Consider the following 15,096-nt stretch of genomic DNA (forward strand, 5'->3'; position numbering starts at 1 on the left):
GTAGATCTTAATGTTCTCAACACACACACACACACACACACACACACACACACACACACAAATGGTAACTATATGAGGTGATGGACATGTTAATTAATTTGACTGTGGTAACTATTATACAACATATATGTATATTGAATCTTCATGTTGTACACCTTAAAAATCACATTGTACAACCTAAACATATAAAAATTTTATTTGGCAATCATACCTCACTAAAGTTAGAAAAAATAAAGTCTTCTAGAAAAGTTTTTTAGAAAAAGAAGAATGTTCCCCCCATCTCAGGAAAGCCCTCAGTTCTGGGAATACCAGAATGGTTGGTCAACCTAAGTTTGCATTTACAACAGTAACTGTTTCCCTGTCCCTCAGATAAGTAAATATGGGCTACTCATCATTGAAGCCGATAGGGATTCTTCAATCAAGAGGATCAAATATATGGTGATGGAAGGAGAACTGACTCTGGGTGATGAACACACAATGGGATTTATAGATGATGTAATACAGAATTGTACACCTGAAATCTATGTAATTTTACTAACAATTGTCACCCCAATAAATTTAATTAAAAAAAAAAAAGATTCCCAAAAAATGCATTGGGACCACCATTTCCACAGTCATTATCAGTGCTACTCCATCTTCACTGTTCTGGGATGTATTGCTCTAATATCTAAGTAGTTCATCTCTCTCTCACACACACACCACCCAAAAGACTCCCCTATCTCTCACAAGTACACAATTCACACAGTAAGAAGCAATGTTTGACTTACCTGCTCTGGGCCTGTTATTACTGCTTCAGATCTAGGATTCGTTGCCCTCATGACTTCTGGGCAGGGATTTTATTTTTTCAGTTTTTAAAGCTGAGGTAAAATTTTCCATTTTAAAGTGATTTCAGTGGATTTTTTAGTATATTCGCAGTGTTGTGCAACCATCACCACTTCTAATTCCAGAACATTTCTATCACCCCAAAATAAACCTCATATTTGAGCAGAAATCTTTAAGGTCCCCCTCCTCTATTGAATAAACCTGTTCTTCAACTATGGTAATGATGACAAAAATAATAGATCCTGAATTTTCAATTGTTTATCTAATAAATGGAAATGGGATATACCAATCCAACATGCCTGTCCCCTTTGCAAACAAAGACATCACATTTGAAGACAGAATAACAAAAATAACAATTCCCTATATTACATAACATAAGTAATAACTGCTTCTATTTATATGCTGCCTTACAGCTTAGAAGGGATTCTCACTCTCTCTCATTTGATAATACACATACAACTTTCAGACTCACACAAGGTCTCACAGCTGGTGAGGAGCAGAGCCAGAGCATAACCTCTGGCTTGACTCCTACTCAAGTGCTCTCCCCTGACTCTATACTGACTCTCTGTCTGGGCTGATTGTTGGCTCAACTGGTGTTTATGGACCCAGTCTTCATTTTGATGTAAAGCTGACTGGCATTTGATAGGACTCTAACTCCTAAACTTAGTTTGACTTGCCTGCTCAAATTCAACCAGGCAGAAAGGCAGCTGAGGACGCATCCAAAAGGGAGTTAAGAAGGTCCAACTTAGTACTTCCACCCTGAGGACAAGGTGAACATACACCCAGGAGAACAGTTAATCATTGGAAGATCTCCAGCATCCCCATCTCTTTTTAGAGGTCACCCAGACTAAAATAAACTCATTTATAGTTCCTCCTTGATCCTGGAATTTCCTTATTCTCCCCTAAAGGTGCTAATTAATAGAAGCCAGAAGACCATGTGGTAATAATGACATTGATCCCACATATCTGCATGGTGCATTATGGTTTATAAGACCTTTTTCACATTTACTGTGGCTATTTAATCCTCTCAATAACCCTGTGAGGTAGTTTAGCATCATCCCCATTTAACATAAAAGGCAGAGGGGTGACTAGACATGTCATTTGTCCCACAGTTAGTATGTAGATGGAAGAGCCAAGAGTCAAAGACAGGTACATTGACCTTCCATCATGTCAATAATTGACTAGAGTGTTAGTTTCCTGGTACATTCTTATGATGATTAACTATGCACTGTCCCTGGACCCCAGGGACATTTCCTAATTCCCAGTTCCTAATTCCAAGGCACCCAGTGCCTTCACATTGCCTACCAAATTCCCACCTCCACCCACTCCTGAATTAGGGCTTTCCCAGCAAGTTTTTCATAGATGTAGTGGGAGAATTAAAGTAATAAAATTACTAAATGCATTCTAAGCAGCACGTTCAGCCCCCCACTTCACTTTTGAGTATACCTGCCATTTTCTCTGGGGTCTTGACAACCATAGACCTTTCTGCTCATTTATAAATGTAAGGGAGCCTCTCCAAGTTCCAAAGTCCTTACGAGAACAAGCTGTCAGACTTTAAACCGATAACTGGTTCTGTTGTTTAGTTTACGACCAGAGGCCTGGCTACAGCTCTGGCTCTTGGCTGGCCTCTGTGAACAGAAAGAAGGAAACTCGTTTTTCATCCTCTGTTTCCAAAGTCCGATCTAACTGTCTGCACACAAATTCCATGACGGAGTTAGGAGCTTTAGGCACAGCAGGTGGAAAGTGTTTCATTCCTGATGGGAATTCCTGGGCCCAAATCCCAAGCCCCTCCTTCCCTTCTCACAGCAGGCTCCTGCTCTGATTGCCCCATCATCTCCTAAGTGAAGCAAACAGAATCCCAGCTCAGCCTGGCCCCAGTAGTATCTCCCTTAAATGCTGACTGCTTACCTGAATTAGGAACAAGGACCTCCAGGAATTGATTGAGCTTAGTTGTGTGGTACAGTGACAAGTGCTCTGAGCTGGAAATAAGAAGCCCAAGATTCCCAGGACGACCTCTATTTCAAATCACTTCTTTTGAGGCCTAAGTTTTCTCATCTAGAAAGCAAAGATAATAGTGGCTTCCTAGCCTGCCTCCATAGGGTTTTGCACAGAAAACGAAAAGTCCTATCCAAAAATAAATGACAGAAAGTATGGTATAAACTTGTTCAGCCCACAATCCCTCAGCCCCCACTCCAGGACAGCCAGTCCCTGGTTACAAGATGAGTGCTCCATGAAGGAAGATGGAGCTATTAAAACATGCATTGACTTCCCAGGCCCCAACCTCCACACTTCCCTGAATCTTAAGGTTATCTAAACTGAGGCCGATGGCGGTGGCATGTGAAGAATGTGTGTGTGGGGGGGGTTGCTTCCCCAGCAGACACGAGAAAGGTCTGGACATGAATCCATATGTGTATGAGCAAGTATTGGAGTAAGGGGACTAAGGATGCCAAGAGGCATAATGGCTAATGCGCCCAAAGTATGTTAATCACATCCATGCACAAAGTACAGCAGTGCCCACCCTCACCCAGACCTCTTTTCTACCTGCTAGTAACTCACTCCTCCAACAAGTCCACTCTTTGCTGAGGCTTGTGCAAGGATAAGATCCCTCCTTCTCATTGTCATCCTGGCTTAGTGCCAGTCTATGAAGACAGCCAAGGAGCCCAGGCTTCGCCCTTCAGGAGCTCATATTTGTAATTGGGGGAGGAAAGAGACACCCACAGATTTGAAGAAGTGACTTTCTGTTTAAGACATGAGCTATCTAAGGGACACATAGGTGGAAGTTTTACCAGCCAATTGAATATGTGAACCTGAGTCTCCAGAAAAAGATCAAGTCTGGAGGTAGACATTTGAGAGTCATCTTAAAAGAGGTCATTGTTCAAGCCATGGGAGTAAATAGGATCTCTCAGAGACCTGAAGGATACCTTATAGAGCAAGAATGGAAGAGGACCAAGAATGGACTCCTGGCACCAATTACTTTAAGAGAAGGGAGGAGGAAGTAAAATGGATTGACCAAGGAGACTGAGGAAAAGCCATCAGAAAGTAGGAAAACCAAGAGAAGATTATCATGATATTCAAAGAAAGAAATTTGTTAGAAAGAGGGTGATCACAGAGAAAAGAGGTCAAGAAAATGAGCACAGAATGAAAGCTGTCTGATTTGGTGACCTTCAAAAGAGTAGTTTCAATTAAGCCTAGAGGGCAAAATCTAGATAGCAGAGAAATAAGGCCTGAGAGGTAGTATTGCCAGAGCTGGTACTCCGGTTTGAAAGGTTTGCAGGCCAGTGACAGAACGGAGGGAACAGAGAGATTCTTGCATGAATACCAAGATCAACCAGAGGACTTTTCAGGGAGAGGGAGAGCTGAAATTTTTGTCCTCCCTATCACTCTCCTATCAAACTCACCTTAGGTTCCTTGGTTTCCTCCCTGTCTTCTTCTGAGCCTATCCCACTTCCTGCATTGCCCTACCCTATTTCTAATAGGCTGCATTGAATTTGACTGAAAAAAATATAGAGCCTCTACAAATACTTGCCCTCTGACCCCAACTGGGATCCACCTACTGCCCAATATATTTTCTAGTCATCTCATGTTCTCTTCCCAAAGCAATAGTTTCAATTCTTGTCCACTTTCCTTAATGCACTGGCCTCCACCGACTCTTTCTTGGCAGATGATCTCACTTCCTGCCGTACATATAGGATAGTCTTATCAGAACCAAACTCCCTCCCTACACTTTACCTCAAATATCTCAAACTCTACACCCTTGCTCTCACTCTCCTCCTTTCTCCTGTCTTTGAGGAGAACACCAGTGCCACAATCCATGCCTTCAATTCAGTTCCCACTAGTTCCCTTCCAGAGTTCTGCTCCCTCATTTTATCCCCTCTCAGACTGATTAAGATGTATGTACCTTGTCTCCCCAAACAAGACCCTGAGCTCCTTGTGGCAGACCCTGTTACACTGTTCCATAATTTCCACAGCAAAGCTTATAAAGACTAATTGACTTGAGAGAGCAACCTGATTTCAAGCATTTGATATATTATACATCCTTGTAAAACCAGCTTCTGAGAAGCAATTTAGCATCATTAAGAGAACATAATTTGGAGCTAGATTACTTAGATTAGAAACCAGGCTCCACCATTCCTAGCTGTGTAATCTTGGACAATTCACTTTTTTTCAAAGTTCCAAACATATACAAAAGTTGAAAGAATTTTACAGTAAACACCCATATATCCATCACTAGATTCTACCATTAACATTTTACTGTACTTGTTTTATCATGTACATACTTATTATCCATCCCTCCCTCTATCCACCTTCAGACTATCTTATGGTTGTTGTATCTCATACCGTGTTTCCCCAAGAATAAGACCTACCCCGAAAATAAGACCTACCCCGAAAATAAGCCCCAGTTAAGATCGTCAGCCAGATGGATGCATTTAGTATGTTATGACGATGGTTCAGAAGAAGATGACATGATTGTATTTGAATAAATGTAGATTGTTGTACATGAAAAAATAAGACATCCCCTGAAAATACGCCCTAATGCATCTTTGGAGCAAAAATTAACATAAGACCCAGTCTTATTTTCAGGGAAATACAGTATAAGACCCGGTCTTATTTTCAGGGAAACACGGTAGTATGTTGCAGACATCAGTACATTTCCCACTAAACATTTTAGCATGTGTGCTATTAACTAGAGTTTAGGATAACTTGCGTTTAACTTCTCTATGCCTCAGTTTCCTCATTTATAAAATAGGGATGATGAGAGTACCTACCTCAAAAGATCTTGGGGAGAGTTAATACACTTAGGATAGTGCCTGCATATAGAACATAGTCAAAAAAGTTAGTTACTGCTGTTATTCCTTTAGCAAATCCTACCCACTCAATTGTTCCTAAGAGAAGTAGGCCAGAATGCCAGTATTGCATCTCCTCCTTCCTCTCTTATCTGCACATAAACACAAATTCATTAATTGTCTCCCAGGTATTCAGAGGTCCCCACACCAATAAGAGTTTATTCTTTCTCCCAAAAGAGACAACTTCCTACAACATTCACACCCCTAGACACTCAGCCACCCTGATCTGAAACCATAGAGTCTCCTTCTTGGCTGTGTGACTCCTTTCTCATCTCTCTGCTGAAGCCTGGTTGGGGCACTTGGAGAGAGAACACTTGCAAATGCTGGAAAGGTCTTTGTCAAAGGAAGTGTCTTTCTTCTACGCCACATTGCCTTTAATTCTGTTTCAAATCACAGTCCAATCTAACTTGAAAATCACAGGTGGGGGAAAATCTGACTGGAATATCTGCCCTGAAGTCAAATAAGCAACTCAGGGTAGCAAGGAGGGAGTGGCACACATCATGACAAAGGGCATCCCACCTCTCTCCAAGAGAAGCCATGTTAATGAAGAGACTTGACTAACAATCCAATCACACTCCCTGTTTTATATATATACACATACATACATATTGAGTGGAGAAAGCCTTAACCCAAAGGAACACAATCCACCCACTGCCCTGGACAATTTTCTCTCTTAGCCCCATCACCACACTTCTTTTCAACCAAGTTGTACGTGATAGACAGAATTCTAAGATGGACCCCCAAGATTCCATGCCCCTCACACACACACCTTCTCTCATGTACTCAAAAACACTAATTTAGGTGCTGCTGTGAACGGATTTTGCAGATGTAATTAATGTCCCTAATCAATTGACTTTATTTAAGGGACATTATCTTTGGTGGACTTGATCTAATCAGGTGAACACTTAAAATAAGTCAGAGACATTCAAATCAGCAGAGGTTCTCCTGTTCGCTTTGGAGAGGCAAAAAACCATGTTAAGAAAAGTCTGTGGAGGGTGCCACATGTGGTCCTAAGTCAAAAACCAGAAAGAAAACAGACTTCAGTCGTATAAGCACAAGGAAATAGATTCTACCAAAAATCAGTGAGTTTAGAAGAGGACCCCAAATCTCAGATGAAATTGCAGCCCTGTGTACACCTTGATTTCAGCTTGTTGAGATCCTGAGCAGGGGACCCAGCTAATCTGTACCTGGACCCTGACTCATAGAAACTGTGAGATAATAAGTTTGTGTTGTCTGAAGTCATTGAATCTGTGGTAATGTGTTACACCAAAATAGAAAACTAATGCTGTGTGGAAAGTTCCTCTTTTCTCTTAGTTCAGTGGAAGACAAGGGTAGAATTTATCACAAAGAGTTTGTACCAGGAAACCAAGGGCAAACAAAACAAACACCAACACAGACCCAGCTGATTTTATGTAACATCCTACAATGCACAGGACAGCCCACACACATACATGCCAGGGGTGCCAAAAAACATATACAAGTGGACACTTTGGTCAACGTTGCTCAAGCAGTAGTTTGCCATAATCAGAAGTATCTGGACACCGATGGTAACCACTTTGAGCACCTCCTGTAATTGCAGAAGTCAAATATGACTTGTATTCATCTTCTGTTATCAGTATATATTGAGTATAGCTGAGGGTTTCTCATATATGGTCTTTACTATGTTAAGGCACTTTCCTTCTATACCTATTTTATTGTTTTAATCATAAATAGATGTTGTATCTTGTCAAACACTTTTTCTGCATCTGAGTATTACAATTTTAATAGTTTTTCTTTTCCATTCTTAAAATGTGTATACATTTTTTTGGCACCCTCTGTACATGCATACACACTAAAGAATTATCCGGTCCAAAATGTTGAGAGTGCCAAGGATGAGAAAGCTTGACCTAGAGTGTAGGACTTGGCTAAAGATGAGGGAATATGCTTCTTTTCACTAAAAATAGGGAATGGGGTAGAAAATAAGGCAATGGAGGAATACCAGGGACCAGGCACCACAATGTCCATTTCCTGCCCAAAGGGGTCTCAGATAAACTATGGAGGTCTTTTGCTTAAGAGCCCTAAAAGTAATGCTCCAATTCTCCCTTCACCAGGAAATTTTGAAAGGGACCTTTGAACTACAGTTCCCATTAGAGTTCTAGAAGCACTATCCACATTGCAATCAATGAGAGTAACTTACCCTCACAAAGGAGAGAAGACTCAGCTTGGAAGGACATGGAGAGAAAAGCAGAGAAACATAAACAGAGACATGGGCAGCATGCAGAGAGAACAAGCTTCAGAATATGCACAAGAAATAGCCAAAAGAGATTCCATTTGGATACTCACAAAATAAATCCTGTAACTGGGAAAAATCTAAAAGACAAATGTTTCTGAGGTAAGAGGAAGCTGAAGAACATCAGAGCTGAGAGATACCTGGCCTTGCTAACCAATGAGCCAGGGGTTGGCCTTAACCTGTTGAGCTACATAGATCATTCTGGGGATGCCTAAACTGTCCCAAGGTCCAACTGGGGCACAGGAATATCTGGCCCGTTATCCAGGGTTCTAGTCATTGGAAAAATACCCTGAACAATGCCTTGGGGAGACCAGCAGCGGGTGGCCTAAAGGTCTTGGAATATGATCCTGGAGAATCATTCAGTATAATTAATGAAGATAAATGAAAGAAATTAAATCTGGACTGCAGCATGCCTAAGAAAGGAAATGATAGCAGCCTACATGTATTTGGATGTGCAAATACAGCTAAAAGGAATGGGTCGGGGTGGGGGTAGGGGAATCGTGGACAAGAGGGTACTGAATCTCAGAGGTCAATGAACCAAAATGGGAATGCAAGACACTGAAGACCATCTATACCTGCATTTCAAATGTGTTTAAGTTGGCCCTGGGTGCCAAAAACAACTCTTGCTTGGTCGCTGGAGAAGGTAAGGCCGAGGTCATGCTAACATTTGTATTAGCCCCTACCACACAACTTACTTTACACAGAGTTGTCTCTAGAATAGAATCAACTCTCAAGGCCATACAGTGCTCTGAGGAAAGAGAGGTCTCTTCCAGGTAAGATGGGTAGAGAAGACTTCGTAAAGGTTGGATCCCTGACTCCATTTATTGAATAAGTCTTTACTAAGACCCAAAGTGTACAGAACATTATGCTAAGAAACTTTGGGGACATGAAGGAAACACTGGACATGGTCCCTGTCTTCCAATAGCAGATAACATCCTTCAGGAAAACATGTCCAGAGAGACTTCTTGGAGGATCAGGACCTTGAATGATAGGTAAGATTTAGCGAAGCTGAAAGAAAAAGGGAACAGAACAACAAAGAGCACAGTTTGGGTATAATAAAAGATCTTATTAAAAAATAAGGGTGGGAGGACCCTTCCTGAAGACCCTGAAATCATTCTACATAGGTGACCACAGACTAGATTACTTACCATTTACACCTACACATAAGGTCAGCTTTCAAACACTCTTTATTAACTTGACTAAAACCTTCCCTGACTTGGCCCTGGATTTCTTTTGATTTCCTTTTCACAATGGCCCAACTGGCTCCTCAAGATGGCTTTCTGATAGGTGGATTACGTTCCATCACCTACCATCTGAGATTACTAAATGAATAAGTATTTATCTGTCTAGCCATATTATGTCAGAATACCTAGAAAAGCATGAGTGGTTTAATTTCAATGAACATAATGTAGAGATGCATCCCAGGTCTGCTGCCTCAGGTATGTTAACAGATGTAAAACCTAAAAGGAATTTGGGCCACATACGAGACCCAATTTGGGGCCTCCAGTGAAAGGAGGGAAGAAAATCCCATGCTCCTTCTAAATCTGTCTAGTATTTGTAGTCACCAGGTTGCAGGAGCTGCTTTTGACTCTTCACTGTAAGCACAATGAAAGGATACTAAACTACTTAAAAGAAAAGATGAAATAGGACCATTTGTGACAACATGGATGAATCATGAGATTATAATGCTAAGAGAAATAAGTCAGACAGAAAAAGCAAGAATCATATGATTTCACTGGTATGTGGTATATAAACCAAAAACAACAAAAGAACAAGACAAACAAAAGAGAAACAAAAACTCATAGACACAGACAATAGTTTAGTGGTTACCAGAAGGTAAGGGGGAGAGGGGTAGTAGACGAGGGTGAAGGGGATCAAATATATGGTGATGGAAAGAGAAGTCTCTGGGTGGTGAACACACAATGTGATTTACAGATGATGTAATACAGAATTGTACACCTTAAATCTATGTAACTTTGCTAACAACTGTCACCCCAATAAACTTTAATTGAAAAAATAAAAATAAAACCTCGGTGTTTTGCTTGGCACCTGAAACACATCTATTTTTTTTTTAATTTATTGGGGTGACAATTGTTAGTAAAATTACATATATTTCAGGTGTACAATTCTGTATTACATCATCTATAAATCCCATTGTGTGTTTACCACCCAGAATCAGTTCTCCTTCCATCACCATATATTTGATCCCCTTTACCCTCATCTCCCACCCCCCACCCCCCTTGCCCTCTGGTGACCACTAAACATAAACACATCTTAATCTCAATGGAAAACCCTTCCATTACATGTTAAGTACAGTCAACACTGTAGAAAAGAGTTACCATAATGGAAAAGCGGAACACACTAATGGTATGTCCTACCACAGCCTGCAACCTCCCTCTGCAATACCCTGCCTGTTTCCCTGCCCAGCTATTCCTCTGTGCCACACAGCTACAGGCACTTTGTTCATTCAGTAATTTGTTCAATTATCCATTCAACAATTTTTACCAAGCACTAGCTATGTACTAGGCACTATATCAGGCACTGAGAATCCAATCAAATGAAACAATCCTAATCTGTGTCCTCCCAAATCTTACCTTCTAGCAGAGGAGACAGACATTTAAAAATTACACGAATAGGGGACAACCAAGATGGTGCAGTAGGTAAATGCTGTGTTTAATTTCTCTCACAACCACATCAAAATTACAACTAATCTACAAAACAACCATTTTTGAGAATCACCTAAAATCAAACTGAACTGAAGCATTTTGACTAAGGACGTGCAGAAGAGGCCACCTCCAGACTGGGAGGAAGATCAGAGATGCAGAACAGGCTGGTCCCACACCCATGTGTGACCATTAAAGATCAGGAGGGCTATGTTGGCTGTAGAGGTCCTCCCATTCCCTAGAGGAGTGTCATGCGAAAGACCCTGCTCACTGTGCCATTTCTTGTGCGAGGCGGCCTGCAAGGTCTCTAGTCCCACTCCCCACATAAGAACACAGGATATGGTGAGGCCAAAAAGGAACACCCACGGAGCCATAGCTAGGGGAGTCATACAACTATAGTCTCACTGGTGGTACTATAGTCTCACTGGAGGATGGAGTCACACGACCTGCAACCTGCTGTCTGCCTTTCTGCCTGCCAACAAACCGACCAACTGACTCGACTTGACTCACTCACCAACGCAGCCATGGCAGTTATATCAGTCGATAATTGGCTAACTGGTTACAGCTGATGGCCAATTAGCCACAGCTGATGGCCATCTACTACCCGAGCCAGCACCTTTCCACATGAGGCCTAGAGCCTGTAACTGCTCTCTGGGACTCTGTCCCCACACTCCACCCCTACAGGGTCTCACCTCACAATTTACACAACAAGTATCTCCTGCGAGGGTCCCTGTGTCATATTAGCCTACAGGCACCTGCGGACGGAAAGAAACAGTAGTCTTGGGAACCAACAATGGCAAATTCCTTCCATCTGGGAGGATACATGCTAGATTTTTGTCCTGGGAAAGAAGGGTCACTGCCACTGGCACCTTTTCAGGTTTATGGTACCAGACCTTTATGGCAGTGCTTGGGGTCCCTTGCATAGTTTCAACATGTAACAGAACAGGGGACCCCATAATAGGCCATATTGAGAGCACATAGGTTCCCCGCAAAATCATCCCGGTATCGGGACCTCTGTATACTACAGTCACTTGAGGTGGACACTCAGCCACCACCCCTGGCATCATTTGCAATCATGAGTCAAACTGGCCCCCCATGGGGCTATCAGACCCAACCATCGACAGTGGGGGCTTTTGACCTGCCAGGACCAAGTCCATTGCTGCCGTTCCCCTGCTTTCAAGCATGTGGGTGCTGGCAGCAAAATGTTTCCATTTCTGCCATAGCCTGGCTTTAACAGAGTCTCACTGGTGGTAACTTGTAGTTGAATGGGAGCGGCCGTTCGATGTAGCAGAGCTTCTACTGGTGCGGGCCCTCCCTTCCGTGGTCTCTCATTCAAGATTCTCAAGATGTCCCATAGACGCGAGGCCCAGTCATGCATCATGGGAGGGTGTTTTGACACCCAGAGGCCTTGCTTTAAAAGGCCGTTGTAGCATTCAATCATGCCAGCTGCTTATGGGTTATACAGGGTATGAAACAACCATTGCACGTCCATCCTGGAGCCCAGCACTGCACTTCTTGCCCGTAAAATGGGTACCCCTGTCACTTTCAATGACTTGGGGGCACCCATAGAGGGCACACAGCCATGTAAGAGGGACCGCTGTATGCCACTGATCCGCAGCCAGACACAGCCAAGCAAACATCAACCCCATAGCAGTGTCCACTGCTGTAAACACATACATAGCATTGTGGGCCTTAGGTCGGGGTCCAATGTAATCCATTTGCCAGCGAGTGAGGGGCACCCTCCCTCAAGTAATCTGCTGTGTCACCCAGGGGAGCCTCCACATTTGGGGGCTGTACTGGGCACAGACGACACAATCGTAGCAGGCATCTGCTATCTCCTGCCATTTCAAAGGCAGACCCCAGTGTCTGCTCACCTGCCACATGGTTCGGCTTCCAGCGTGCTGCAGTTTCCTATGCAGCCAATGGGCCACATCAGTGGCAGGAGCCTGTTCTAACCATCAGACCCGTGCTAGGGTCTGCTTCATCATTACCTGGGGACACTAAGGGGGAGTGACCTGTGACATGCATTAGGGTCACCTCCTTTCTCTGCCCTAGGTCTCAGAGGTCCTGCCACATGGCTTGACCCCACAGTGTACGGTGTCCTACCAACCAGTTTTGGTGTTTCCACGTAGGGAGCCACAACGTTAGGCCCCGGAACACCGCCCAGCTGTCAGTACAAATAACTAGGGGTCCGGGCTCGTGGCTGATTACCATCCACACAGCCCGTAGCTCAGCCCACTGGTTATTCTGGCCCGTCCCAGTATCAAACCAAATGGTGTCTGTTTTGGGCTATACACCAATAGCCATCCAAACGGCTGCAGCTCCTCGTCTAGAACCATCGGCAAACCAATCATTCTCAGGTACTGGGGGCTGTGCTTCTTAGTAGGACGAGGCCTCCAAGTCCTCCCCTCTAGGCAGAGCGCTTGGCTCATCCTGGGCTACAAGCTCCACAGGCCCCAGGACCTGTTGTAGCTCTGTGCTCAAAGGGCTTGAACTAAGGGTATTATGTTGCTCTAAGTAAGCACCCTACTTGGTGAGGGTGGTGGCCTGTGCCACCCCCGTTTTGGGTCCCTGGGTCCACGTACAGACCCACCCCTGGATGCGATAGGTTATTCGAACCAACACCTGTGCCATTCCTGTGATGGCTTCTGTGGCCACTAGGGCTGCATACACAGCAGCCAGCTGTTTCTCTATTAGACAGTAGCAGACCTCTGCTCCTTTCCACAATTGGGACCAAAGTCCCACTGGCAACCGGAGACACTCCTGCCATTGCCAGATGCCCCAACCATATCCCTCTTGTGTTACGTGAACATCAAGTTCAAATGAGCAACCAGGGTCTACTACTTGTAAAGCTTGTGCCTACTGCACTGCCTGTTTTGTGACAACAAAGTCTTGCTCTATAGCCTCTGTCCAATCCCATGAGGCCCTCTTTTTTTATCATGTTATACAAGGGCCTTGCCATTTGTGCTAAATGGGGTGCAAACACCCGCCAATATCCTAGCAGATGCAAATACATCTGCAGTTGGGAGACCTTGGTCGGCCGGGGAAAGGCTTGTATTTTGTAAATGATCACATCAGGTATGACCTTTGTCTTACCTGACCACACAACACCCAAAAACTTGACGGATAAGCCAGGGCCTTGGAACATTTCCTCATTCACCATCCAGACACGTGACTTCAGGTAGCGGAGAAGAGAGGTAGCTGCTTGCTCTAAATCTGAAATACAATCAGATGTTAATAAAATATCATCAATATAATGAAACAAGGCCACAGAGGAAGGTGATCCCACTGTACCAAATCCTGGGTTACGAGCCCGTGGCAGATAGTGGGGCTTTGCAAGTATCCTTGCGGAAGGACTTGAAAAGTCCACTGCCACCCGTCCCAAGTAAAATCAAACTGCTCTTGACATTCGGGTGCAATTTCAATGGAGAAAAAAGCATTGGCCAAGTCCACTACATAGTGATATGTTCCCAGGGGGACAGACGATCCATCAAATTGTGAATTGAAGGCACTGCTGCGTACAAAGGTGGTGTCACCTTATTTAACTCCCTATAGTCCACAGTCATTTGTCAGGTCCCATCTGGCTTCTTGACAGGCCATACTGGGGCGTTAAAGGGACAGTGCATATACCTCACAATATGTGCCTTCTCCAATTCCAATATTGTACGATCAATCTCCTCCTGCCCTCCTGGCAGGTGGTACTGTCACACTGTAATCACACGCCAGGGCTGTGGCAACACTTGAGGAGGGTGGAGAGCATGCCCACATGTCACCGCTTTCACCACCCAGATCCGGAGACAGAACTCTCCTACCGACGTCTGTAAGCTGAGGCCATGTAGCACGTCCACCCCTAGAATATACTCCGGAACGGGGGAAACATAAACCTTGTAGGTATGAGGGGGAAGCCTTCTTATACCCAGTGGTAAGGAAACAGCTTTTACAGTCACAGTCTTTCCCCCGTAGCCATCAATGCAGATTGCTGGTCTGGGGAACAGTTCTGGATTCCCTTAAACAAGACTGCAGTCTGTGCCAGTGTCAACTAGGGCCAAAACCCTCTGCACATTAGAAGGGGATCAATGTATGGACAGTTCCATGTGGGGCCTCGGGTCCCTGCTCGTCCCCTCTGACCGGGTACCTCGGCCCCACCCCTAATCAAGCTGAAAGGAGTAGGCCTCAAGTGGCCGCATGAAGTCCTGGAGGGACACGGGTCATGCTTTCCCAGACTTCTCCTTTAAGCTTCACTGGAATTGCTGTTCCAGACGCAACTGTTTCCAAAGTTCCAGCAGGAGTGTATTGGGTTGTCAGTCTATTTTTTCCTGATCAATCCCTGCTGCCATGGGATCATGCCACATCTGTGCACGTGTTACTCTCTGAGGCCCGCAACTTCGCCCCTTTACTTTTGATTTGGGCTTCCAGGTCTCAACTGTTCGGACCTCCTGTCTGACCTTCCTTTGCCTCCGGCTTTCAACATCCCCTAGGATTGCCACGGCAGTGTAAC

The sequence above is a fragment of the Rhinolophus sinicus genome, chromosome X, assembly GCF_036562045.2.
Source record: "Rhinolophus sinicus isolate RSC01 chromosome X, ASM3656204v1, whole genome shotgun sequence".
In the NCBI taxonomy this organism is placed as follows: Eukaryota; Metazoa; Chordata; class Mammalia; order Chiroptera; family Rhinolophidae; genus Rhinolophus; species Rhinolophus sinicus.